The sequence below is a fragment of the Phascolarctos cinereus genome, unplaced genomic scaffold (assembly GCF_003287225.1).
Source record: "Phascolarctos cinereus isolate Bilbo 61053 unplaced genomic scaffold, phaCin_HiC Scaffold_4;HRSCAF=312, whole genome shotgun sequence".
Classification (NCBI taxonomy): Eukaryota; Metazoa; Chordata; class Mammalia; order Diprotodontia; family Phascolarctidae; genus Phascolarctos; species Phascolarctos cinereus.
The window spans coordinates 317,165,736-317,193,681 of record NW_027555847.1 but is presented as its reverse complement, the minus strand read 5'-3'; the positions used below and the strand labels follow the sequence as shown (position 1 = coordinate 317,193,681).

Here is a 27,946-nt window from a genome sequence, read left to right as displayed (position 1 = left end):
ACTAAATCAAACTTGGGTTTGTTTTATGATAGACTAGCTTTATATAAAATGACGTTGGGTAAGAAGCATGCTTAAAATAATTTTGTTACATTTAATTAAATTCATATGTGAAATTTAACTGCAAGTTTATTGAAATGTTGCACTAAATACAACGGTTGATGAACTGTACTGAATAATAAGCAACCTCCAATTTATATTAAGGATATTTTATTAAAAATTAAGGATATTTCAGTACTTATTACTTTTGCATATGTTAACCTTGCCTATATTAGATCTTCATAGTTTTTCTTTGATTTTAGAATGATTTTTTTCCCATATAGAATAGCAAACCAGTTCTCATACCTATGTAGTTTGTTTTTATAATAGTATTAGGCATAAATATATCTCTACATTTTTTCTAAGAGTTATGGAAATTACCCCTGCAAAATCAAAGAAGTCAAAAGTGTAATGTTGTATAGAACATGTCACAAAAGTAGGATGAGGTTACTGTAGTACTTTGACCAATAGTAACCTCAGTACCAGCTTTCAAAGTCGAGTGTTTTGTGCTGACACCCTCTAGTGGTCATGTGACTATACTTTTAAAATACTGTAATAAGAAAAAGATGTGGTCTCCCTTTAACAAGCTTGAAGGTGCATGAGGAGCTCTGTAAATTTAAAATGGAAATCTTTTGTTGTAGTATAGAGAATGTGCACGTTTTGCTAACTACAAATGTGAAGAAGGGTTGTTTTCCAATGTTTGCTTCTGTCAGTATGTCTTTAGAATAAAATACTGCTGTTGTGCCCTCCTCCTCCCACCCCCAAGATTTGGTTGATTTGAAGCAAAGGGATTCCGTAATGTCTTAGAAAAACTCCTTGGTCTGCTCTTTCAAACCGTTATCATTTTGTCCCTTAAATATTCAAAAAAATTATCATTGTAGAACAACTGGAATTTTTCTTCTGGACATTAGAGATCAGTATTAGGTCCAAAGGGCAACAGTGCTTATTCTAGTGATTCACTGAATCTGTGATTTCATGAACTTAGGTTACTCTTCTAGTAGTATAGTTTGCAGCCCATTCATGCTTTTTTACTGGGAGTGATTCTTTCCCCTCTCTTTCTTAGGGGTTGAAGCCTTTCCTCCAAGTTTCTTAATATTACGTGAGTAACACGGTTGGCACATAGACTATCTATTCCTAAATGACTAATCTACCTCCTTTTCTGATCATTTATAGTTCATTATATTTTTTTAGCCTATTTCTTGTATGTAATTATTTTTTTTAGCCTGTTTCTTGTATGTAATTCCTCATTCACAAATAGGAGTCATCAGGACCTTACTTGAAGTTTTTTTATTTTATTTTTTAAAGTGACAGAACCTACTAGAACCTACACTTGGCTTGGCACAGCCTTCAAGAACTCAGGATCACTTTGATACTTCCAGTAGGTATCCCTCCATCAACAGTAATTTTGTGGAATTTTGGAGGGGAAGAATATAATTACTTGAGAGGAAGATGGAGGAGATAATTTTTTCCATACTGCTAGAGATCTTTGAGCACTGAGTTAGTGACTGACGATCGTATGGATATGAGTATTTATTGAATGGGTATGGATTATTTTAGATGACATCTAAGATTCCTTCCAATGGTAAATCAGACCAGGATTAAAGTATATCCCTAAAAGATCAATACAGCATTTTCAAAATGTCAAATTGTGAGAATATATTTATTTTTAGTGTTTTATTTTTCCCCAGTTACATGTAAAAACAATTTTGATATTTGTTTTTTAAAATTTTGGAGTTCCAAATTCTCCCTTCCTCCCTCCTACCTCCATCGAGAAGGCAAACAGTTCATAGGTTATACATGTATAGTCATGTAAAACATTTCCATATTAGTCATATTGTGAAAGAAAACAGAGCAAAAAGAAAACCCACCCCAATAAAAATAAAGAAAGTAAAAAAAAGTATGTTTCAATCTATTCAGACACCATCAGTTCTTTCTCTGGGAATAGTTTTTTCATCATAAGTCCTTCGGAGTTGTCTTGGATCATTGTATTGCTGAGAATAGCTAAGTCATTCCCAGCTGATCATCTTACAATGTTGCTGTTACTTTGTACACAGTACAATTCACTCTGCATCAGCCCATGCACGTCTTTCTGAGAGAATCTTGTTCATCATTTCTTATAGCACAATAGTAATCTATCATAATCACAGAGCACAATTTGTTCAGCCATTCCCCAATTGATGGGCATCCCCTCAATTTCTAATTCTTTATGCCCAGAAAAGAGCTGCTATAAATATTGTTGTACACATAGGCCCCTTTCCCTTTTGTGTTTTATGTCTTGGGATACAGACTTAGTAGTGGTATTACCAGGTCAAAGGGTATGCATGTTTTATAGTCCTTTGGACATAGTTCCAGATTGCTCTACAGAATGTTTGGATCAGTTCACAACTCCAACAGTGCATTAATGTCTCACTTTTCCCATATCGCCTCCACCATTTGTCATTTTCCTTTTCTGTCCTATTAGCCAATCTAATAGATATGGCGTAGTAGCACCTCAGAATTGTTTTAATTTGTATTTCTCCACTCAACAGTGAGTTCGAGCATTTTTTTCATATGGCTATAGATAGCTTTGATTACTTCATTTGAAAACTTTATATCTTTTGATCATTTGTCAATTGGAGAATGGCTCCTATTTTTATAAATTTGACTCAGTTCTCTATATGTTTGAGAAATGAGGCCTTTGTCAGAGAAACTTGCTTTAAAATTTTTTTCACAGTTACTATTGCTAACTGTATTTCCCTCCATCCCATTCCCTTCCCCTGTTTATTCTCTTCTCTCTCCTTTCGTTCTGTCCCTCCTCAAAAGTGGTTTGCTTCTATTACCCCCTCCCCAAGTCTGCCCTCCCTTCTATCATTACCCCCTACCCCTCATGCCACATTATTTCTCTTATCCCCTTCCCCTCCTGCTTTCCTGTAGGATTAGGATAGATTTCTGTGCCCAATTGATTGTGTATGTTATTCCCTCTTTGAGACAGTTCTGATGAGAGTAAAGTTCACTCATTCTCCCTTAACCTCCCCCCCTTCCACCTCCACTGTAAAAGCCTTTCATGCCTCTTTTTTTGTGAGATAATTTATCCCATTCTTCCTCTCCCTTTCTCTTTCAGTACATTTCTCTCTTACCCTTTGCTTTTATTTTTTTTTTGATAGCATCCCTTCATATTCAGCTTCCAAATTAACCTTATTTTCAATTCAGTTTTCAAATTAATAAATCCCTTATGATTTCCCTTTCCTGTTTATCTTTTTATGCTTCTCTTGAGTTTTGTATTTGAAAGTCAAATTTTCTTTTCAGCGCTGGCCTTTTCATCAAGAATGCTTGAAAATCCTTTATTTCATTAAATATACTTTTTTCCCCTGAAGGATTATACTCAGTTTTGCTGGGTAGGTGATTCTTGGTTGTAATCCTGGCTCTTTTGCTTTCTGGAATTTCATATTCCAAGCTTTCTGATCCCCTTAATGTAGAAGCTACAAAATCTTGTGTTATCCTGACTGTGGCTCCATGATACTTGACTTGTTTCTTTCTGGCTGTTTGCAATATTCTTTCCTTGACCTGGGAGCTTTGGAATTTGGCTATAATATTCCTAGGAGTTTTCCTTTGGGGATCTCTTTCAGGAGGTGATTGGTGGATTTTTTCCATTTCTAGTTTGCTCTTTGGTTCTAGAATATTAGGGCAGTTTTCCTTTATAATTTTTTGAAAGATGATGTCTAGGCTCTTTTTTTTCATCATGGCTTTCAGATGGTCTGATAATTTTTATGTACTTTTTTTTTTGGCTAGGCAATGATGGGGTTAAGTGACTTCCCCAAGGTCACACAGCTAGTAAGTGTTAAATGTCTGAGGCCAGATTTGAACTCAGGCCCTTCAGACTCCAGGGCTGGTGCTCTATGCACTGTACCGCCCAGCTGCCTTAGGTCCAATAATTTTTAAATTATCTCTTCTGGATCTGTTTTCCAGGTCAGGTGTTTTTACAATGAGATAATTCACTTTTTCTTCTATTTTTTTCCCATTCTTTTGGTTTTGTTTTATTCTTGATTTCTCACAAAGTCATTAGGTTCCATTTGCTCCATTCTAATTTTTCTCTTTTTTTGGCTAGGCAATGGGGTTAAGTGACTTGCCCAGAGTCACACAGCTAGTGTTATGTTTCTGAAGCCAGATTTGAACTCAGGTCCTCCTGACTCCAAGGCCGGTGCTGTATCCACTGTGCCACCTAGCTGCCCCTCCATTCTAATTTTTAAGGAATAATTTTCTTCAGTGACCTTTTGTGTACTTCCTTTTCCATTTGATCCATTCTACTTTTTGAGAAGTTTTTTCTTCAATGAATTTTTGTGTCTTTTTTCAATTTGGCAATTTTGCTTTCTCTTCATTGGCCTCTTTTACCATTTGGTTTAGTCTGTTTTTTAAGGTGTTGTTTTCTTCAGTACCTTTTTTTTTTTTTGCATCATTCTCATTTTTCTTCCCAATTTTTATCTGCCTATCACACTTGATTTTTAAAATCCATTTTGAGCTCTTCCATGGCCTGAGACCAATTCATATTGGAGGCTTGGAGGCTTTGTAAGTAGCCATTTTGACCTTGTTGTCTTCTGAGTGTGTGTTTTGATCTTTCTTGTCACCATAGTAACTTTCTTTGGTCAGAATTTTTTTTTCTGTTGTTTGCTCATTTTCCCAGCCTATTTTTTGACTTTTAACTCTGTGCTAAAGTAGGGGTCTGCTTCGAGGGTAGAGAGTGTCTTGTCCTAAGCTCCAGGGGGTTTGTGCAGCTATTTTCAGAAATACTTCTTTCGAACTGTTCAGTTTTCAGTTCTTCTCTGTTGGTGTCGTCTAAGAAGAGGTATGTTTACTACTCTCCTGGTCTGTGCTCTGGTCTGTGAGTGATCACAAGCACTCTTCTGCCTGGGAACTGTGACAAGGGACCCTGCAGTGCTGCAAGCTGTGGTGTACTAGTGCTCCTCCTTGCCCTGGGACTGTCACCCAGGACTGCAACCCTGATCTGAGTATGGGCAAAGCAACATAGTCCTGCCCTCAGTTCCAGCAAAGAGACCCCTGTAATTTTCTTCTGGCTAGTCGTTCGACCCTCTTATCTGTGGGCTGAGAGCTCCAGAAGCAACTGCTTTGCTGCTGCTGCTGATATAACAACTCCCAAGGCCTGCTCCTTGTTTGCTGTGCCTGGGGCTCTCCTGCTAAGGCCTACACTAAACTGTGCTCCATTCTCACCCAGGTGTGACAGACCTTTCCTGATGACCTTCTAAGTTGTCTTTGGCTGTCAGATTATTTCACCCCACCTTTCGTGGGCCCTCCTGCTCCAGGAATTGTTTTATGGCATTGTTTAAAGTGTCCACAGGGTTTTTGGGGGAGATGTCAGTGAGTCACTGCCTTTTCTCCACCATCTTGGCATATATTTTAAAGCTATGTAAGTGCTAACTGCTTGTCCATGGTGGTAGGCATGCCTCTAATGCCATCACTGAACATTTAACAAATGAAGAGGTTTACTTGGTTCCAACACGGTAACAATATGCAGTAAATCATCAGGTATGGTGACTCATGGGCACCCACTAAGTCTGACAGGCCCTGACTACATGTGCCAGGGAATTTTATGCCTCTTAACTGGGAAACTGTGTAGGCAAACTGGGGCCAATTCAGTTAGCAGCAGGTGTGGAAGCTACAACTTTAAGGGAAAAAGGGCTGCATGGGGAGTGATGGGCAGAGGAACTTGTAACTAAAGAAAGTTACCTCTGGGAAAGGCTGATGTTATCACATTCACAATCCACATACATTAAAACTTCTACCCCAACTAAAAGATATGCAAGGCTTAATTGTCTTCAGATCATGCTGCCCATTTAAAAAAAAACTCAAGTGGGGGGTGCAAATGATCAGGGTAGGTTTGGTTTGGGGAGAAAAAGTTATTCATATCCACGTCTTATAAATGAAGAGGATGAAACATGCTGATAACACTGAGTTCAAAATAGTATATATCTATAAAATAATGAAATTAAGATGTGATAGTAACTTGTGAAGGCTATTACAGAATTTTTTTACTTTATTGGAAAATATTTCATTGTTCTAGTAAGCCATCACTTAGAATGTTGTAATATTAAGTTTTTTTAAAAAATTGTTTGTCTTATTCAGAAATTTATTGCAAAGAAATATCAGAAGTTAGCCATTAACTTTTAAAGAAAAGTCATGAAGCTGTTTAATTCTATGAATGATTTGTAGTCAACATTGATTTCTTGTTTCAAGACTTTTTGTCATCAGACTTAATTCTGGCCTGTTCAGTTGAAGATTTATAGTCAGAAAAAAGTAAATGTAAATCATTTGAATTATGTTCTATGTGAAAATGCTGAGAGACATAGCTTCTGGGTAATTAATAATCAATTTATTAATTAGGTTATTGGGAAATCAATAAATTGATGGTGACCCCAAGGGAGGCCTTGGCACCTTAAAATCCTTTCTGAAAAGGGGACTCAAGTGGCAACTGAAATTCAACCCTGATTGATGGACATCTACTGAGGAGGTGGGCTAAAAGTTTTCAGTCCTCCTGCTGAGAATATGGCTTGATCTCCAGACTCAGCAGCGTCAAGCAATCTGAGCAGGGAAAGGCATTTCCATCTGGACCACTCTGGCTGGTTTTCTCCTTCATGAGCTGGGTCACCCTAAACTCTAATGGAGGGGGGACCAAGGACTGGGATTCCTTTCCCCAGGGTAAGGACGCAGACTGTATTCTGTGTGTATACTCTAAACAGAAATTAGTCTCCTAGTTGGGTGGGATCCAGTCCAGAATTGGTGAGCATGTGCCTTGAGGGCTAGGAGCAATCTCATCAATCAGCCTTGCGCTTCAGAGAGTGACTGACCTTATCTCAGGGGTCAGTCCTTTACTCAAAATAGAAGGGAAAGGGTTGATCACAAAATAACAACTATTAATACATTAATGTGACATTAATTTCTCTCACTACCTTTCTAGTCTTCTTATATTTTACTTTCTTCCATGTACTCTGTGATCTAGTTATACTGACCTTTGAACATGACAGGCATGCCTGGAATTCTCTTCCTCCTCACTTCTGCCTCCTGGTGGCTTTCAAATTCTACTGTAAGAGGCCTTTCCTTTCCCACCCCCACTGCCCCAAACCTAGTGACTTCCTCTTGATATAGTCTTCCATTTATACTGTACATCTTGTATGTACAATTTTTTGCAGGTTGTCTTCTCCATTAGAATGTGTGAGCTCCTGAACGGCAGAGTTATGTTTTTGCCCTTTAGTATTTAGCACAGCATCTAGCACAAAGGAGGCCCTTGATAAATTATATTTATTACTGATTGATTGATGGTACCTATGGGTACTTAAGTACACTTCTTCCAAACTAATGAGAAGTGTTAAAGTAATAGTCCTGTGTATTTTGTGGTTTAACCAAATTGGTACTTGAGTCTTAATTTCCACCAAGAAAACTAATTCTATATAACTTTCAGGATGTTTGTTATTTAGAAGTATGAAATCTTTATTTTTTGGTTTATGTGGAATTGAGTCACAGTTAAATAATAATTTTTTTATCTGTTCAGAATTATAAGGCTTTTCTTTATCTTCTAAAAGCTTGTATCATGGAAACTTAGCCAACCTTTCAAGAACAAGATTTTGCAGACTTTCAGGAAATTAAACATTACTGTATTCATCAGTGTATTTAAACTGCCATAGTGACCACTTAGCATACCAGTCAGGGAAAATTAGTGACCCTTCATATAGGTACTAATAGTTGTTTATTGGTGGTACACTGCAAGTGAGAAAATGTATAGCTTTCAAGGTATTTCATCATACCTGTTAAGTAAATGTTCATTTGATTAAGGTTAAATCCCTACTCTAAAGGCATATTTTTTGCAAGGGACTAGGGGATTTCAAATTTTATTTTTGTGGCCATGTCAGAATTCTTTTTAATTATTCAGATGATATTACCTTAGTGCAAAATATATTTTCTATAACAATTGGATACCAAAATAATTTGTTTTGGTTTGCTTTACTTTGCTTGTCTGTAAAAGTATTGCTTTACTGTGAGATACAGAATAGTTAAAGGCAAACAGAAAAGGATTTGACTCCATCTAGTGTTAACTAGGTATAAAGTTATATTTTAATTTGTAGAAGTAAAAATCAAATTGTGCTGTCTTTATAGATGAGGAAGTAACATAGTTTTATTAAATATAGCCATTCAGCTTTTACTATTAATTTCTTGGTGAATTACTAGAGCAGTGTTTTGTGTGGTGTAGACTTTCATATATCTCAGTATATTTGCTGAATTTCTTTACTTTTCAATAACATTGCTTCCATTTTGCTCTCCCACTTTTAAAATTTGTTTTGAGCCATTGACATTCTAGTGATATCTTTAAGGACTTTGTAAATTAACAAATATTGAAGTGCCTTAGATGAAAAATAACAGCTTATTTTAGGGAGTTATAGTTATTCAGACTGTAAGTATCAGCATACTAGAAAGCAGTGTAATTTCAGGGAGAAGAGTGATATAGATATAGTCTGAAAGGAAAATTTGTGGAGGAAGAAAAACATTTGAGCAGGGGAGAAAATGAAATGAGAAGGAAGCTCAACTTAAGTTGAACCTTCAAGGAAGGAGAATGATTTTAACAGTGAGAGATAAGTAACTGGGGAATGCATTCTTGCATGGAAGTTGACCTAGATAGAATCAGAACTACAGGATAGAGAATGGGATCCATGTGGTAAACAGGTCATTGTTCAGTCATGTCTAACACTTCGGGACCTATGGACCATACTGAACATGGTGTTTTCTTGGCAAAGATACCAGAGTGGTTTACTGTTTTCTTCTGCAATGGATTAAGGCAAACAAAGGTTAAGTAACTTGTCCCGTGTCACACAGCTAATTAAGTGTCTGAGACTGAATTTGAACTCAGGCTTTCCTGACTCCAGGCTCAGCTTTCCTTCCACTGAGCCACTTAGCTGTTTCTGTTGTAAATAGTACATTTTTGTTAAAATGAAGAGTTTGCGAAGGGAAATAATGCAAAATAAACTTGGAAAAGTATGTTATAAGAAGAGTATAAAAGCCCTTCAATCTAGGCTAAGGAATTTGCTTTATCCTATAAGTAACATATCTAATGAAAGTTTTTCAATAGATGATTGAGATGGGATCAGACCTGCATTTTTTTAAAAAGCTTTTCTTACTTTCTTCTAAATATCTATTTTCCCTCCTCATCTCCTCCATGACCACTTACCAAACTCTTCATTTCATATGGGAAAGCAAGTTATTTATCCATTCTTGTGAATTTCTCAGGGGTTTTAGAAATTGACAGTTTTATGATATCCATCCTCAGTTACATTTCCCTCTTTAAAAATCAATTTATTCAAGTTTTACAAGTACTCAGTCTTAGAGTTGGTCAGCAAAAAATTGTCCAAATGATATGATCGTCATTTTATCATATCTATCTTGGCAAAGAAAATTGTATCTTTTTTAATATTCATTATTTTATTTATTTATAATATGTGTATATTATTTTATTTATATATGTTACTATCTCATCATCTGACCTGCTGTATAAATCCTTTCAAACTTCTCAGATCAGCAAGAGACAAAGCTGAGCTAAAGGAATTGACACCTTCAGGATAAAGTATTATGTAGACAGGAAGCCAAAGAATTAAGTTCAGGCCAATAAGAATCCCAGCCCTAGTGCTGAGAACAATGACTACAGCTGTAGCCTGATTTACTGTCTTGATTTCTATACTCCAAGCATTATTGTTTTTTGAATTTACTAGCCTTGCTTACCAAGTGCCAATATTTATCTGCATGCCTTGATTTCACAATGGTCAAGTCTCACTCAAACTTTTGATATTTTTTTCATAAATTTCCTTCAAAACTAAGATCACCCATATTTTTATATTTATTTTTAAAAATTAATTTCTTTTCAGTTTTCAACTTTCACTTCCACAAGATTTTGAGTTGCAAATTTTCTCCCCGTCTAGTCCCTCTCCCCACCCCAAGATGGCATGCATTCTGAATACCCCTAATCTGCCTTCCCTTCTATCCCTCCCCCCCTTCAGTTTTCCTGTAGGGCAGGATAGATTTCCTATATCCCATTTCCTGTGTATCTTATTTTCGAGTTGCATGTAAAAACAAAATTTTTTTTTAACATGTGTTTTCAAAAAACTTTGGGTTCCAAATTTTCTCCCTCCCTCCCCACCTACTGTCATTGAAATGCAAGCAACTCAATACAGGTTATACATGTGTAGTCATGCAAAAGACTTCCATAGCAGTCATGTTGTGAAAAACTAAGTATACTTCCCTTAATCCTATCCTGCCCTCCCACTTGTTCTATTCTCTCTTTTGACCCTGTCTCTCCTTAGAAGTGCTTGCTTCTGATTACCCTCTCCCCCAATCTGCCCTCCCCTCTATCATCCTCCTGCTCTCTTGTCCCCTTTCCCCCCTATTTTCCTGTAAGATAAGATAAATTTCCATACCCAGTTGAGTGTGTGTTATTCTCTCCTTAAGCCAGATCCAAAGAGAATAAGATTCACTCATTCCCTCTCACTTTCCTCCCCCCCATTTCCCCTCCACTGTAAAAACCTTTCCTTGTCTGTTTTGTGTGAGATAAAGAAAGTTGTATCTTAATCACCTTTTAGTTCCCTAGTGTAAACTTGTAATCAAGATGGTTTGTCATGAGTCACTGGCATATTAATCTATATTGAAATAATTTTATGTATGCTATAGAAATGAACTTTTCCTACCACAAAGTAAAACTGGCATAAATCTCTTCTTTCTGAACTTATACTCTTACTTAGCAGCAACTTTAATTTATTCTTTCAACTAGTATTGAGTACTCATAGTGGAGTTCCGCTTCCGGGAGCCAAGATGGCTGAGTGAAAAGGTAGTCACTCTCACTCTCCCCTATCAACCTCTGAAAACCCAGAAAATATCACCCCAGAAAAAAAAAAAAACAACCCTGGAACACCTGAACTAGAAGAAAGACAAGGAGCAGCAGTGCAGTAACCCAGCAAACGGGTCTCCCAGTGCCTCAGCAAAAACAAGGCGCCCCAGGTGGATAGGTACCCTGCAGCATTCATCTGAAAGGAGGTGAAGAAAACAACCTAAAGGCTTCCTAAAGCCCCGGCCTTGCTGATTCCAACCCAACACCAGGTGAGCTGTAGGAGCCCTGAAGCCCCCAATTGTGAAGAGATCCTGAAGCCCAGGTGGTAGAGCAGGCAAACATCAGCACCTGGACCTCCGAGTGCCTCAGTGAGGGTGGGGGGAACCGGTGGAAAACAGCTCAGAAAACCACCAGGTGCCTCAGCACTCTATTGAAAAGGAATCTCCTGGTGCATTAGCAGAAAAGAGGGAGACAACACTGCAGGGGGCCCAGGCAGATAAACATCCTGCAGCACCATCTAAAAGGAGCTGAAGAAAGCTAAAGGAAAGGAAAAGCAGGCAACCTAGAATTGCCTGAAAGTTCCAGCCTTGCTGATTCCAGCCCAACACAGGTAAGCTGCCAGAAACCTACAGCCTCCAATTGCCAGCATAAGAGGCCCCAGCAACAAAGCCAGTGACCAAGACCTAGGCTCCCAACACAAGAAGCTTGGGTCAGTACCCTCTGTTCCCCAGCAGGAGAGCTCAATCTCTTTAAAGGCCAGGGAATAAGGAAACACCATGAGTAAAAAGAAACATACCATAGATTCATATTATGAGAAGAGTGAAGATCAAGACAGAAATTCTGAAGAGGACAACATTGTCAACAAACCCACATCTGCAACAACAAAAGGGAATATGAACTGGTCTGAAGCCCAAAAAGCCTTCTTACAAGAGCTCAAGAAGGATTTTAATAGTCAAATGAGAGAGGTAGAAGAGTCCTTCAAAAATACAATTGGCCAATTGGAAAAAAAATACACTGAAGAAAACAAGTCCCTAAAAAACACAATTGGCCAGTTGAAGAAGGAAGTACAAAAACTAACAGAAGAAAACAATCTGTTAAAAACTAGAATTGGACAAATGGAAACTAATGTCTCTATGAGAGAGCAAGAATCAGTCAAACAGAAACAAAAAAATGAAAAAATAGATGAAAATGTAAAATACCTCATCAGTAAAACAACCGACCTGGAAAATCGACTCAGGAGAGACAATTTAAAAATTATTGGACTACCTGAAAATCATGATGAAAAAAGAGCCTGGACAGTATCTTTCAGGAAATCATAAAGGAAAACTGCCCAGAAGTCCTAGAACCAGAAGGGAAAATAACCATAGAAAGAATCCACCATCACCACCTGAAAGAGATCCCAAATTGACAACGCCAAGAATATAATAGCAAAATTCCAAAATTACCAGATGAAAGAGAAGGTGCTGCAAGCAGCCAGAAAGAAACAATTTAAATATCATGGAACCACAGTCAGGATTACACAGGACCTTGCAGCTTCTACATTAAAAGACCCAGGGCATGGAACATGATATTCCTAAGGCAAAGGAGCTTGGAATGCAGCCAAGGATCAATTACCCAGCAAAAATGAGCATCATTTTTCAAGGGAGGAGGTGGATATTCAACGAAATAGGAGACTTCCAAACTTTCCTGATAAAAAGACCAGAGCTCAACAAAAAATTTGATCTTCAAGTACAGGACTCAAGAAGGACTTAAAAAGGTAAATGGGACAGAAGATACAATATGTTGTTAATAAGGGGGGGGTGTTTAAACCCTACAAGGGAATATGAGACTTGCAACCCTTGAGAACTGTATTGTTATTACACCTTGTTAAAGGAGTATACATAAAGAGGGTGGATATTAGTTGACTTTGATGTAATGATAAAAAAAAATCTAATCAAGTGGGTTAAATGGATCCAAAAAGTGGATCTGATCTTAGAAAATGGAAAAGGAGGCAGACAAGGGTAAATTACATTACAGGAAAAGACACAAAATCCTATTACAGCAGAGGGAAAGAAGGGGGGGGCAGCATTGTTTGAACCTTACTCTCATCAGATTTGGCTCAAGAAGGGCATAATAAATCAGTTAGGTATAGAAATCTAACTTGCCCTATAGGCAGTAGGAGGGAAAAGGGGAAAGAAAAGGGAGGGGGGAAGAAGGGAGGGAAGCAGCAGTAAGACTAAAGGGGAAGAAAAGGGAAAGGGATAATAAAAGGGGAAGGGACTGAAGGAGGCGTGGTCAAAAGCAAAACACTAGTGAAGGGGGAAAGGAAAAAGGAGAAAGAAAAGCATAAATGGGGGGAAAGGATGGAGAAAAAGACACAGATAGTAATCATAACTGTGAATGTGAATGGGATGAACTCTCCCATAAAACGGAAACAGGATTGCAGAATGGATTAAAAACCATAATCCTACAATATGTTGTTTACAGGAAACACATTTGAAAAAGAGTGACACATACAGGGTAAAGGTAAAAGGCTGGAGCAGAATATATTATGCTCAGCTGAAGTAAAAAAAGCAGGGGTAGCAATCCTGATCTCAGACAAAGCAAAAGCAAAAATAGATCTAATCAAAAGAGATAAGGAAGGAAACTACATCCTGCTAAAAGGCACCATAGACAATGAAGTAATATCATTACTAAATATATGCACCAAATGGTATAGCATCCAAATTCTTACAGGAGAAGTTCAGGGAGTTACAGGAAGAAATAGACAGCAAAACTATACTAGTGGGGGACCTGAACCTCCCCCTCTGCACTAGATAAGTCTAACCACAAAATAAACAAGAAAGAAGTTAAGGAGGTGAATAGAACATTAGAAAAGTTAGGTATGATAGACCTCTGGAGAAAACTGAATGGGGATAGAAAGGAATATACTTTTTTCTCTCAGTACATGGCACATACACAAAAATTGACCATGTACTAGGGCATAAAAACCTCACAATCCAATGCAGAAAGGCAGAAATATTAAATGCATCCTTTTCAGATCATGATGCAATAAAAATTATATGTAATAAAGGGCCATGGAAAGATAGACTAAAAAATAATTGGAAACTAAATAATCTAATCCTAAAAAATGATTGGGTCAAACAACAAATCATAGAAACAATCAATAATTTCATTCAAGAGAATGACAATAATGAGACAACATACCAAAACCTATGGGATGCAGCGAAAGCAGTTCTTAGGGGAAGTTTTATATCTCTAAATGCTTACATAAATAAAATAGAAAAAGAGGAGATTAATGAATTGGGCATACAACTAAAAAAACTAGAAAAAGAACAAATTAAAAATCCTCAACTAAACACCAAATTAGAAATATTGAAAACCAAAGGAAAAATTAATAAAATTGAAATTAAGAAAACTATTGAACTAATAAATAAAACTAAGAGCTGGTTTTATGAAAAAACAATAAAATAGATAAGCCTTTGGTTAATTTAATTAAAAAAAGAAAGAAGAAAACCAAATTACTAGTATCAAGAATGAAAAGGGAAGCTACCACCAAGGAAGAGGAAATTAAAACAATAATTAGGAATTATTTTGCCCAACTATATGCCAACAAATTTGACAATCTTAGTGAAATGGATACATATTTACAAAAATATAAATTGCCCAGATTAACCGAAGAGGAAGTAAAATACTTAAATAACCCCATCTCAGAAAAAGAAATTGAACAAGCCATTGATGAACTCCCTAGGAAAAAATCTCCAGGGCCAGATGGATTTACATGCGAATTCTATCAAACATTTAAAGAACAATTAATTCCAATACTATATAGACTATTTGGGAAAATAGGTGAAGAAGGAGTCTTACCAAATTCTTTTTATGATACAAATATGGTGTTGATACCTAAACCAGGAAGAGTCAAAATAGAGAAAGAAAATTATAGACCAATTTCTCTAATGAATATAGATGCAAAAATTTTAAACAAAATATAGCAAGTAGATTGCAGCAACTTATCACAAGAATAATACACTATGACCAGGTAGGATTTATACCAGGAATGCAGGGTTGGTTCAATATTAGGAAAACTATCAGCATCATTGAGCATATCAACAAAAAACCAACAGAAACCACATGATCATCTCAATAGATGCAGAAAAAGCTTTTGATAAAATACAACACCCATTCCTATTAAAAACACTAGAAAGCATAGGTATAAATGGAGTCTTCCTTAAAATAATAAATAGCATATATCTAAAACCTTCAGCAAGCATTATATGTAATGGGGACAGGCTAGAAGCATTTCCAATAAGATCGGGGTGAAACAAGGATGTCCATTATCACCACTGTTATTCAATATTGTACTGGAAACCTTAGCTTTAGCAATAAGAGAAGAAAAAAAATTGAAGGCATTAGAATAGGCAAAGAAGAAACAAAGCTATCACTCTTTGCAGATGACATGATGATATACTTAGAGAATCCTAGAGAATCAAGTAAAAAACTACTTGAAATAATAAACAACTTTAGCAAAGTTGCAGGCTATAAAATAAACCCACATAAATCATCAGCATTTCTATATATTACCAACAAAGCCCAACAGCAAGAGATAGAAAGAGAAATCCCATTTAAACTTACTGTAGACATTATAAAATATTTAGGAGTCTACCTCCCAAACAAACCCAGGAACTCTATGAACACAATTACAAAACACTTTTCACACAAATAAAATCAGATCTAAATAATTGGAAAAACATCAGTTGCTCATGGGTAGGCCGAGCTAATATAATAAAAATGACAATCCTACCTAAGCTAATTTACTTATTCAGTGCCATACCAATCAAACTACCAAAAATTATTTTATAGAGTTAGAAAAAATAATAACAAGATTCATTTGGAAAAACAAAAGGTCCAGAATATCAAAGGAACTAATGAAAAGAAATGCAGGGGAAGGTGGCCTAGCAATTCCAGATCTTAAATTGTATTATAAAGCAGCAATCATCAAAACTGCTTGGTACTGGCTAAGAAATAGGGAGGTGGATCAGTGGAATAGGTTAAATATGCAAGACACAGTAGTCAATGACTATAGTAATCTATTATTTGATAAACCCAAAGACCCCAGCTTCTGGGATAAGAACCCACTCTTTGAAAAAAACTGCTGGGAAAACTGGAAAAGAGTATGGCAGAAACTAGGCATAGACCCAAATCTCACACCATATACCAAAATAAAGTCAAAATGGGTTCATGACTTAGATATAAAGGCTGATACCATAAGTAAACTGGGAGAACAAGGAATAGTTTACCTATCAGATCTATGGAGAACAGAAGAATTCATGACCAAACAGGAGATAGAGAACATTATGAAAAGCAAAATGGATAATTTTGATTACATTAAATTGAAAAGTTTTTGCACAAACAAAGCCAATGCAACTAAGATTAGAAGGAAGGTAGAAAATTGGGAAAGAATTTTTACAACCAGTCTTCTGATAAAGGCCTCATTTCTAAAATATATAGAGAATTAAGACAAATTTATAAGAACACAAGCCATTCCCCAATTGATAAATGGTCAAAGGATATGAACAGACAGTTCTCAGATGAAGAAATTAAAGCCATCTATAGTCATATGAAAAAATGCTCTAAATCATTGTTGATTAGAGAAATACAAATCAAAACAACTCTGAGGTACCACATCACACCTATCAGATTGGCCAACATGACAAAACAGGAAAATGATAAATGTTGGAGAAGATGTGGGAAAATTGGAACACTAATACATTGTTGGTGGAGTTGTGAAATGATCCAACCATTTTGGAGAACAATTTGGAACTATGCCCAAAGGGCTACAAAAATGTGCATACCGATCCAGCAATAGCACTTCTAGGACTATATGCCAAAGAGATCAAACAAATGGGAAAAGGACCCACATGTACAAAAATATTCATAGCAGCTCTTTTTGTGGTGGCAAAGAATTGGAAATTGAGAGGATGCCCATCAATTGGGGAATGGCTGAGCAAGTTGTGGTATATGAATGTAATGGAATACTATTGTGCTATAAGAAATGATGAACAGGCTGACTTCAGAAAAACCTGGAAAGACTTATATGGTCTGATGCTGAGTGAAGTGAGCAGAACCAAGAGGACTTTGTACACAATAACAGCCACATTATGCAATGACTAAGAATATTAAACTGAACTCTTCTCAGCATTACAAGGATCTAAGACATCTCCAGAGGCCTCGGGATGGAAAATGCTTTACATCCAAGGAAAGAACTATGGAAGTCGAATCGCTCTCACTTATTTTTACCTTCTGTTGAGTTTTGTTTCATCTTTCTGATGGTTCCTCCTATTGGTTTTAATTTTTACTTACAGCTTCACTAATGTGAAAATATGTTTAATGAGTATGTAAATGTAAAGCCTATGTCAGATTGTGCGCTGTCTTGGGGAAGGTGGGGGGGAGAAAAAGGGAGAAAAATTTTCAACTCAAAAGCATATGGAAAAAAAGTTTTTAAAAAAATTTAAAAATAAAATAAAATAAAAGGAAAAAAAAGAAAGGGTTATAGTATTAGTAAAGGTGCTAGAGATAGGAATGAGTGTTCAGTGTTTGTGGGGTATGGGAAACTACCTAACAAAAAAAAAATTGTGTTTTTATCTATGTTTATATATTCTTATTAGGGCCTCACAGCAACTCTGCAAGGAAAATACTTTGTAGATTATTATCCCCATTTTAACATTTGAGAAAATTTAGGCTCACAGAAGTTGTGACTCTCCCATGATTTGCTTTTGGAAAACTAACACTGTACAAACAGCCCTATATCGCTTAGACTATCTGTTAGACTAAAACAATATTTTCACTCTTACCAGGTGTTCATAGTTATAAAGCTAGTAGTAGTAAGTGTTAGAAATGGGCTTCAAACACACATCTCAGATCCTGGCTCTTAAGTCAGTACTCTACTAGGCCATGCTGGCTCAGAACAGAAGCTGTTTTAAAATTTTGCTTTGAAAAAAGTTGTCCTCATAGAAACCTTTTTTTTTCTGAATCAGCATACTTTTATATAGCTTTTTGCCTTCCTATACTTTCTATTAAAGTAGTATGACTAAAAGATTCTATAATTCTTTCACCCTATGCAACAAATTTAATTATGTACTGTTTAAAGTCTGACTAGATCTTAACTCTTGTTTATTCCTTTCAATCCAGGAATTTAGATTCCTTGATAATTTATCTCTTTGGCAAATCATTTAATTTCTCTATATCTTGGTTTCTTCACCTATCACATGGGAGGGAGTGGTGGAGTTAGACTATCTGCTCCAGCTCCAAGAGTCTGTGATCAGTGATTGAAATATTTTGACACAGAAGCTTGACACCTTTATATCATGAACACTTTCTTTGGAAAAAGAACTGGCAGATAACAAATAATGTACACCAAATAATATCTAAAATAATGAAATAATTTCAAAATTAGGAAGTGTTTTCTTTACCTCCACCTCTTCTCCATCTCCAACCCCCATTTTAAAAAACAAACAAAAACTTTTGAAACATATGCATAGCTAAGAAAAATTCCCACATTGGCCGTGTCTAAAAACGTTATCTCATTCTGCATATTGAATCCATTGCCAATATGTTGGATATTAGGTAGCCTAGTTCATCATTGGCCCTCCAAAATTAGAGTTAGTTATTGCCTTGATCAAAGTTTTTAAGTCTTTTCAGAGTTACAGAGTTGTACTGCTGTTTCTGTTCACCTCACTGTATATCACTTCATACAAGTTCTTTTCTGAAATTGATTATATTTCAACAGACAGGAACCCCTAAGTCAGCCGTCTGTACAGTCAGAACAATGACTTGTCAGGGCAGAGATCAGAATTAGTGTTTAAAAAAAAAGGCAAGGAGAAAAATAAATTAGGGGAAAAAAAAACATATGGTGTACAATTAAAACAACTTAATACTGAACTAAGCAACTAATTAGCAGTGGGAAAATGAGAAATGTACAACAGAAATTACACCAACATTGATTATGATAATTTTTTACCAATGTCTACTTGATGTTAAAGAGGCAGTTAGGTGGCATAGTGGAAAGAGTGCTAGACAGGAAGTCAGGAAGGCAAAATTCTAACCCTGCCTTAGATACCTACTAACTGTGTCTAAGCTAGCTGTTCACCTCAGGGCATCTTCTTTAACTACTTTCTGCCTCAGTTTCCTTATCTAAAATACGGGTAACAATAACAACTTTCTCTGGGTTATGATGAGATGACATAATAAAGAACTGTATTAATAAAAGCCATTATTATGCAAATCTGTTAGTACTGTAAGCCCAAAAAAGCCCATAAAGTACCTTAGTCACTAAACATTTGACTGACTTGGAAAGAGATAATAACCAAAGGCAACTCAGTAGTTTAGAAAATAAATTCATTTGCAAAAAATTATGAAAGACGATGGTCAGTTTTGAGTAGTATCGTACCAGAAAGCATAAGGAGGCAGTAGAGAGTAAAACCAGCTTGAAGAAGCTTGGCTGAAGAGGTTTAACTCAAGTCGTATCACCTTAAGAACATTTAAGGATGAAAATGAAGGGATAACCAATAGAAGAAAAATATCTGAAAAGATGACCAAGAGAAACAATTTTTCACCATCAAGGCTAGTAGAACCCCACATATCCACTCTAACATCTCAGTTCTGGATGCAGAAATGCAGTAAAACAGAACAAAGATGAGAAGAATAGCCACATTGGAGCAAGTGTATCTAAAAGTTAGTGCTTCAGGCTACTTGAGGGACTGAAGAGAATTATTGGGAGAAGAAGATAACAAAAACATGCCCAAAAAAATCTCAAAGCTTAATACCAATAAAGGTGACATTTTCCATATCAGTCTACACAGGCCTACTCTCTCATCTATATGTTTGAATGATCTATAAATTAAGTGAGCATTCCCAGTGAGGGTTAAGTGGGAAAAAGAAGTTTTTTGCAAGCAGTATTCATCAGTGGACCACATTTTTACCATTTCACTGTAGAAGGAGAGATATGGAGATTATAAGATCCCATTGTGATTATTTTTGATTTGATGGGGAAAATGTTGTCTTAAAGACTCTTTTCCAGTATATTATCTTCCATCCATATATAAAAATCTTATGTGCCCAAAATAAATTTTATGTTTACCAAGGCATTTGTCACTGTGACAGAAGAGATAAACACAGAGATATGCTGGTCACATGGCAGAGGTGAGTCATAGGAATAATGTTCCATTGCCATGTCAGGAGAAACTGAGAAAGACCTCTGGTGGTGAAGTTACAGGGCGACATGGAAAAGAATCACAAGTAATGATCTGAATCATTAGGAGATACTCTTAAAATGATGAGGAGATCTGCTTGAGTATTGTTTCTTACTAATTTCCTTGTCCATTTTCTGATTATTCCTATAGACTCATTTCTGGGAAGTTAATCATGAAGAAAAAAACCATAGATCTCTTCTTAGAGATTTTTTTTTCCTTTTTCTTAATCATATTAGTGTTCTTTCCTAGTAATATTATTTCTGTGTAGTGTGAATGTGCACATGTACCATATCCCCCAAATTGCTAGTCTGTTCACTAATGTATTGTCAGTGGAGTTGTGAACTGATCCAGCCATTCTGGAGAGCAATTTGGAACTATGCCCAAAGGGCTATAAAACAGTGCATACCCTTTGATCTAGCATACCACTACTAATTCTATATCCCAAGGAGATCATAAAATAAGGGGAAAGGACCTACTTGTACAAAAATATTTATAGCAGGTCTTTTGTGGTGGCAAAGAATTGGAAATTAAAGGGATGTCCATCAGTTGGAGAATGGCTGAACAAGTTGTGGCATATGAATTTAATGGAATACCATTTGCTGTAAGAAATGGTAAGCAGACAGATTTCAGAAAAACCTGGAAAGACTTACATGAACTGATGCTGAATGAAGTGAGCAGAACCAGGAAAATAGCATACACAGTATCAGCAAAATTGTGTGATGATCAGCTATGAGTGACTCAGCTCTTCTCAGCAGCACAGTGATCCAGGGCAGTTCCAAACGACTCATAATGGAAAATGATGTCCACATCCAGAGAAAGAACTATGTAGTCTGAATGTACTTCAAAGCATATCATATTTGCTTTTTTGTTTTTTGTTTTTCTTGTGGTTTTTCCCTTTTATTTTGATTCTTCTTTCACAATATGACTGTGGAAATATGTTTAACATAATTGCACATGTATAACCTATATCAGATTGCTTGCTGTCTTGGGGAGGAAGGAAAAAAGGGAGGGAGAAAAATTTGGAATTCAAAATCTAATTTTAAAAATGAATGTTGATAACTGTCTTCACATGTAATTGGAAAAAAATACTATTTACCAAAAAAAAAAACAGTAAAAAATTGCTAGTCTGCTAAAACTTTAAACTGATGTGGATATGAAGAGAAAATTAGTGATCAGAAGGAAGTAACTTAAAGGACTTTCGAAATTTTGAAAAAACTAGCCACGGAAAATAAATTGAATGGCAGATATATTTTATACTCAAGTTGGTCATTTAAATTTGCCCTTCAAGGTAATAAAATTGCCTTTTGCACAGTTACTGCTATCTCATAGCTTGGGTATCAGCCTACAAGGCATTTCAAAAATGATATAGAAGATAGTAGTTGCTTAAGTTTCACTTGGCTGTACCTAAAGAAGAGCTTTTGTTGTCTGCAATTAATCTGTGCTTAATACTGACTAGAGGTTTCACATTAATTATGGGAATGTTGATTACATTGTATACTTCATAGTATAAATTATGAAAACTTAAAATAGGAGCTCCACTTGGTGGGATTAACCTGTTCTATGTAGTTTTGCCTTACACATTATAAGTCCCTTTTTTAATTATAAAAAAACTTTCTAAAATGTATTGCATCTTTCCCTGTTTTAAATGAAGCATTTGAATATAATCTTGCTTTTTACATGTTATTTATGACATTTGTTGTGCTATACTGCAGATACAGCTAGCACAGTACTGAATTTTGACCTATTCTTTCTTGAGAAAATTATTGTCAGTGTCCATTTATGGTAAACTGTCTTGATGAGGGTTCTAGAGTGTTGGATGAACATTACTAGCCAGCAAAAAGTGGCTAGTGATCACTTTTGTAAGCAGTAAAAAGTGGCTGATTTTCTCCAACATCAGTTATTCACTTAAAGAAAATCTTTTTATATAAGTGGTTATCTCATGCTTTCAAATTCTTCTTCTTACCTGTCACTATCAGAGTCCTTTGATTTGTCTGTAACATTCAAACCTTTGTTTATATTTTACTAATACAGGAGGCCGTAAGTACCTCCTGTTCAACTTAAACCTATTCTCTTGTACTATTTCATTTGGGATATGAAAGGAGCAGTATTTCTCACTGTTTTCAGGAATTTGCAGTGGTATTTGTCTACAGGTTCTTTCTTCATTAGATAAATACTTCTGCAGAAGTGACATTAATCTATGGTTTTCTTTAAATCTTAAGGATTTGACTTTTAACTAAATTGCAGATTAAGGCAGCATTTAACATTTTATCTTCGTTTCTTTGAAGTTGGGGAAGGCCCTAAATAGTTTCAGCATTGTAGATCTGGTTTTTCTCATGAAATTTCTTTAGTATTAACATTTTCAACTCCTACTACCACCCTGGGTCCTTAAAACTTTCACTTGACTCTACCATTTTCTAAAACTGTTAACTTTTCTCTTGCCTTCTTCCACAGTCTGAGTCCCAGAAAAAGCTAGGTGTGCTCATTGTCTCTCTAGGGTCAGCTAGATTGTGCAGTGGATAGAGTGTCAGGTCTGGAGTCAAGAATACTCACCTTCCTGAGTTCAAGACTAAACTCAGACGCTTAATAGCTGTGTGACCCTGAGTAAGTCACTTAACACTGTTGACTTCAGTTTCCCCATATGTAAAATGAGCTGGAGAGGGAAATGGCAAATCACTTCAGTATGTTTGCCAAGAAAACCCCAAAATGGGATCTCGAAGAGTCAGACATGACTGAAAACAGCTAAACAGCAACATTCATTGTCTCCACTTTGTCACTTCCCCTTCACTTCTCAACCTTTCTAATCTGGTTGCATGCACATTATTTGAAGAAAACTGATCTTTCGAAGGCCAGTGATTTTTATTGTTAAAGGATTTTCATTTTTATTGCTAAATCCAGGGACCTTTTCTCAGTCTTCTTAGTTTCTCTGTAGGTTTGACATGTTGACCACACCTACCTTCTGGATTCTTTCTTCACCCTAAGTTTTCTTGACTGTTCTGTCATGGTTCTCTTCCTACCCATATGACCAATCTTCAGCTTCCTTTGAGGAATTCTCCATTCAAACATGTATCACATGCAGTGTGTGGATGTAGTCCAGAACTATGTTCTGGGTCTTCTGTTTTTCTCTCTCTATTTTCTTTATTGTTCTCTTCATTTTACACCAGCTACTCTGCTTGGTTTTGACGTTATCATCATCTTTGGTTTTGTTGTTTTGTTGGGGTTTTTTTGTTGTTGTTGTTTTTGGTTTTTTTGTTTGTTTGGTTTTGTTTTTTGCTTTTTGGTGAGGCAGTTGGGGTTAAGTGATTTGCCTAGGATCACACAGCTAGTAAGTATCAAATGTTTGAGGTTGCATTTGAACTCAAGGTCCTCCTGACTCCAAGGCTGGAGCTCTATCTACTGTGCCACCCAGCTGCCCCTGTCATCATCTTTGTTACGGAATTATTTTTATCAGGAAAGATAAAATTGCCCCTGTTGTGGAGATGTAACTTGTAATTATTTATCAATAAGGAAAAGAACCAGTTACAGACTCAGTATTAAACAGCAGGTATTAAGTGCCCACTAGGTACCAGTCACTATTGGGCATTGGGGATAGAAATAGAAAGAATGCAACAATCTCTGTATTGGCAGTGAGTTTGCAGTATAGTGTTGGAGACAAGTATATATGAAAATATGTACTGCATAAATACAAAGTTAATAGGTGTACAAGGTAGTTTGTGAGGGAGGATACTAGCATTTGAGGTGGATCAGGAAAGGCTTCTTGCAAAAGCCTGGCTTGCATCTTAAAGGAAGAGAGGAACTCTTCAAGGCTGGAGTGTTTTGGGGAGTAAATCGCTGGCTTGTGGAATGGGGAATAGCAAATGCAAGGGCATTGGAGAGAGAGGCTGGGAAAACAGAAAGCCAGTTTGGATGGATCTGAGAGGTTGGAGGGGGCAGGGGAGGGAAATGTTCAGTGAGGCTGGAAAGATAAACTAGGGCTTTAAAAGATAAACAGAGGAGCTTATATTTAATCCTAGAAACAATAAGAAGCCACTGGAGTTGATTGACCAGAGGAGTAGCATTGTCAAATCCGCCTTAAAGAAAATTACTTTGGAAGTTGAGTACTGGATGGACTGGCATGTGAAGAGAGACTTTGCAGTAATTTAGGCAAAAGGTTGAGAGCCTGAAGTAAAGTGGTAACTATATAGCTATGTGAGAAAGAAGGAGTTAAATATAATAGATGTTTGTAGAGGTAGAAATGGCAAGATTTGGCAACTGGTTGGATTTGTGGGGTGAGAGAATGAGGAATCTAAAATGATGCTGGTAATAGAAACCTGTTCCCTGGGAAGGATATGGCTTTTACAGAAATAGGGACGTCTGGAAGAAGGCAGGGATTGGGGGGGGGGGAGCTAATGAGTTCAGTTTTAGAAATGCTGAATTTACGAAGTCTCCAGGACTTCTAATTTGAAATGTCTATTTGGCAATCGGTGATGTAGGACAGAATCTTGTGAAAAAGCCTGAGGCTGGTTATATAGTTTGGGGCGTCATCTACATAAAAATGATACTTGAACCCTTGAGAGATAATGTGGTTGTTATAGGAGAGGAAGAGACAGAGAGGGAACAGTTAACCAAAACAGAGCAGGAAGCATGATGGGGATGATGAGCCCAGAAAGGAGGCTGAGAAGCAGTTAGATAAGTAGGAAGCAAACTGGGAAAGAAGAATGTCACAGAAGTCCGGGAAGGAAAGATCATCCTGGAGGATAAAGGTGGTCATACACTAACAAATGTGGCAAATAGGACTGAGAGAGGACCATCAGATTTTATGATTAATAGATAACTGGAAATTTTTGAGAGAATAGTTTCAGTCAAGTGATGAGATTGAAATCCAAATTGCAAAGGGTGGAGGAAAAGACTTAGAGGAAGCGATAGTAGATAACTTTTTCTAGGAGTTTGGCAGATAATGAGTTTAGTAAAGGTTTGAGGTTTTTTTAGGATGAAGGAGATAGAGATGGAAGACTCTGGGAAGTATGGTTGAGGATACAATTGCTGGACAGTGGGATCAGGTGCACACATTGGGGTTAGCCTTGGTAAAGAGTAGGATTGCATCTTTGTCAGAGCTTGGGGGAAGGGAAGAAAGAATGGGAGAAAAGTCCAGGGTATTTCAGACAATGAAAATGGGAGAGGAGGGAACTCACATTGAATAGGATCAATAAGGTCAAAGTCTAGGTAGGATAACTGCTTTCTGAGAGATGAGAGAGACTGGTTTTTTGGTGCATAGTTCTTGAAGACATGGACTTAGGACACTTGTGGGCAGGAGAGGAGTCTTTTCCTCAGTAGATCCCAATTTCTTCCCTCCCATCCTCCATGAAGTGGTAAACTCCCTCAGAGTAGGCTGTTTTTAAGTCCTCATACCCAAAGCAATGCCCTGAACACAGTAGGTGCTTAATGATATGATTGTTTGAATTACAATAAAACACAGTCCACATAGCTTTGACCAAAGCCATTCTGTAATAGTTTTTGTCCGTTTGTTATGATTAAACCTGACCTTGTGTAGGGAGACAGTAGCTGAGTTTAGCCAAATCTCTGAGACCAGCTTTGTACCATCACCAAATGAATCTTTCCCAATTGTAGTGACTTCCTTCTTCCCTCAGTCCCAGGTTAAGGTGCTCCTTGCTCCTAAAGTGCTCTTTATTCCTCCTTCAAACAGCCAAGACAAACATATAAGCCTTCCATGGGAAAATATTCCACAACCCCCTCCTCTGCAGCTGACAAAAAGAAGCTGACAAAATAGGATTTTACAACTCAGATAATAAGAGCCTATCATAATATACTTCATATAGTAGGTAGCTTAGTTAACAATCTTTTTTAAAGCATTGCTGTGCTAGACCCTGTGCAAAGTGCTCAGGATACAAAGACAAAAGTGGAAACATCCCCTTACCCCCAAGAAAATGGCATTCTAAGAAGAAAGAACACAAACACATACAAGATTCAAATGAAGTAGATACAGGATAACCTTGAGAGGGAAGGTGGGAGGCGCTAGCTGGAAGGGCCTCATGAAGAAGGTGATGTTTGAGCTGTCTTGAAGGAAATCAAGAATTTTAAAAAGCATAGGTAAGGGGGGATAGCATTCCATGTATTAGTAGCAAATGGAAATGAAGTTTTGGAGTGTGGAATGGAGTAGTTTAGGGATCAGGTTAAAATGAACTTTTAAGTACGAAACAAAGGAGTTTCTATTTGATACTAGAGGAAAGCTGTAAGGAGCCACTACATTTTATTGGAGAAGTGACATGATCACACATGACCATTAAGAAAATTGTTTTGGTTGGTATGTGCACAGTAGATTGGAGCTGACTAAGGTTTGAGACAAGAAAGCTGTTGCACATCTTGCTTAAAGCATCTAATAGGTTGTGTGGTGATGTGGAACTGGAGCTTAGGAGAGAGACTGAGGATGCATATATATATATATATATATATATATATATATATATATATATATATATATGTCTGAGAATCATCAGCATAGAGATAATTGGGAGCTGATGAGATCACCAAGTAAAAGAGGGCCCAGGACAAAGTCTTGGAGAACACCCACAGTTAGGTGTGACATTGTGTGGGACAGAGACCACGTACACAAATTAAAAACAAGAGTCTTGACAAAAGTTTGCAAAAAGGAGGAATCTCTTTATTGACTTTCTGGAGAAAGGGCACCCCCGTGCTGCCTAAGCTGCCCCAAGAGTTCGAGTGCTCTTTGTTTAAGGCAAGATTATATAGACCCTAATGCAGTAGCCCACCCTAACCCCCTTCACGTTGGCTCATTGGCTGAGCCTCAGGTGTACAATCTATTCGTGTAAAAACTACCCCAGTAATAGAGAGAACAAAGAGGTATAGAAATTATGTTAGCATGTTTCTCTTTTCAGGGCCTCACAGTTTGAGCAGCCTTTTACCCAAGGTCATGTAACTAGCTAGAGGATGAGATAGACAGGATGCTCTTATGGCATTAGGAATTTCTGCTAACACTATCTAAGAGTAGGGGAGGGGGTCTTGTATTCTGAGGGGTCTTCACTTAGTGTTGGTACACATGTACCATTCAAAAGCAACAATACCAGAACCACTAACAAGAACTAATGACCCTTTGAGGAGGCTTCACTTCTGAGAGATCATCTCTCACAACATGAATGAAGCTCCAGTAAAAGAGTCTGAAGAGGAATCAGGCAGAGGTAGGTGATCAAGAGAGCAATGATATGAAAAACTTAGAAAAGAGAGTTACCAGAAGAGGGTACAGGTTTGGCAGTGTCACGTGCTGCAGAGGTTTTTAGAAGGGGTTATTAGATTTGGTAATTAAGAGATCTTTGGAAACTTTGGAGAGAATGGTCTCACTTGAATGATGATGTCAAGAGAATGTAAATGAGTAGAAGCAGAGGAAATAAAGGTACCAAATGTCATTTTTTAAAAAGGAGTTTAAGAAGAGGAGAGATACAGGGTAAGGGAAAGGAACAAACATTTATTAAGTGCCTACTGTGTGCCAGGCACTGTACTCAGCACTTTACAGTTCTCTTATTTGATGCTGTATAGGGTGATCACTTGTGGGGTTAGTAGTGTCTAATAAAATTTTTTTAAGAGTGTGGGAAACTTAGTTTATGTTTGTAGGCAGAAGAAAGGGTCCTCATAGATTGGGTAATGTGGATGAGACTGAGGGAAATCTGCTTTAAAAGAGGGGAGGGAATAGGATCAGAAGTATAAGGAAAGCCTGTATTGCATTGAGCGTGCCCTTTGGGGCAAAATTGTGAGAAGACGTGGACTAGAGTTGTGTAGGGAAGACAGGCAAGGATGGATTGTGACTTGCATTGATGGAGGAAAC

General features: G+C 36.9%; 1 protein-coding gene across 2 annotated transcripts in view; it reads left to right on the top strand.

The window, feature by feature from the left end:
* Window positions 1-27,946, top strand: part of CERT1 (ceramide transporter 1) — a 163,649-nt gene that overhangs the window by 58,299 nt on the left and 77,404 nt on the right. The window lies entirely within an intron of this gene.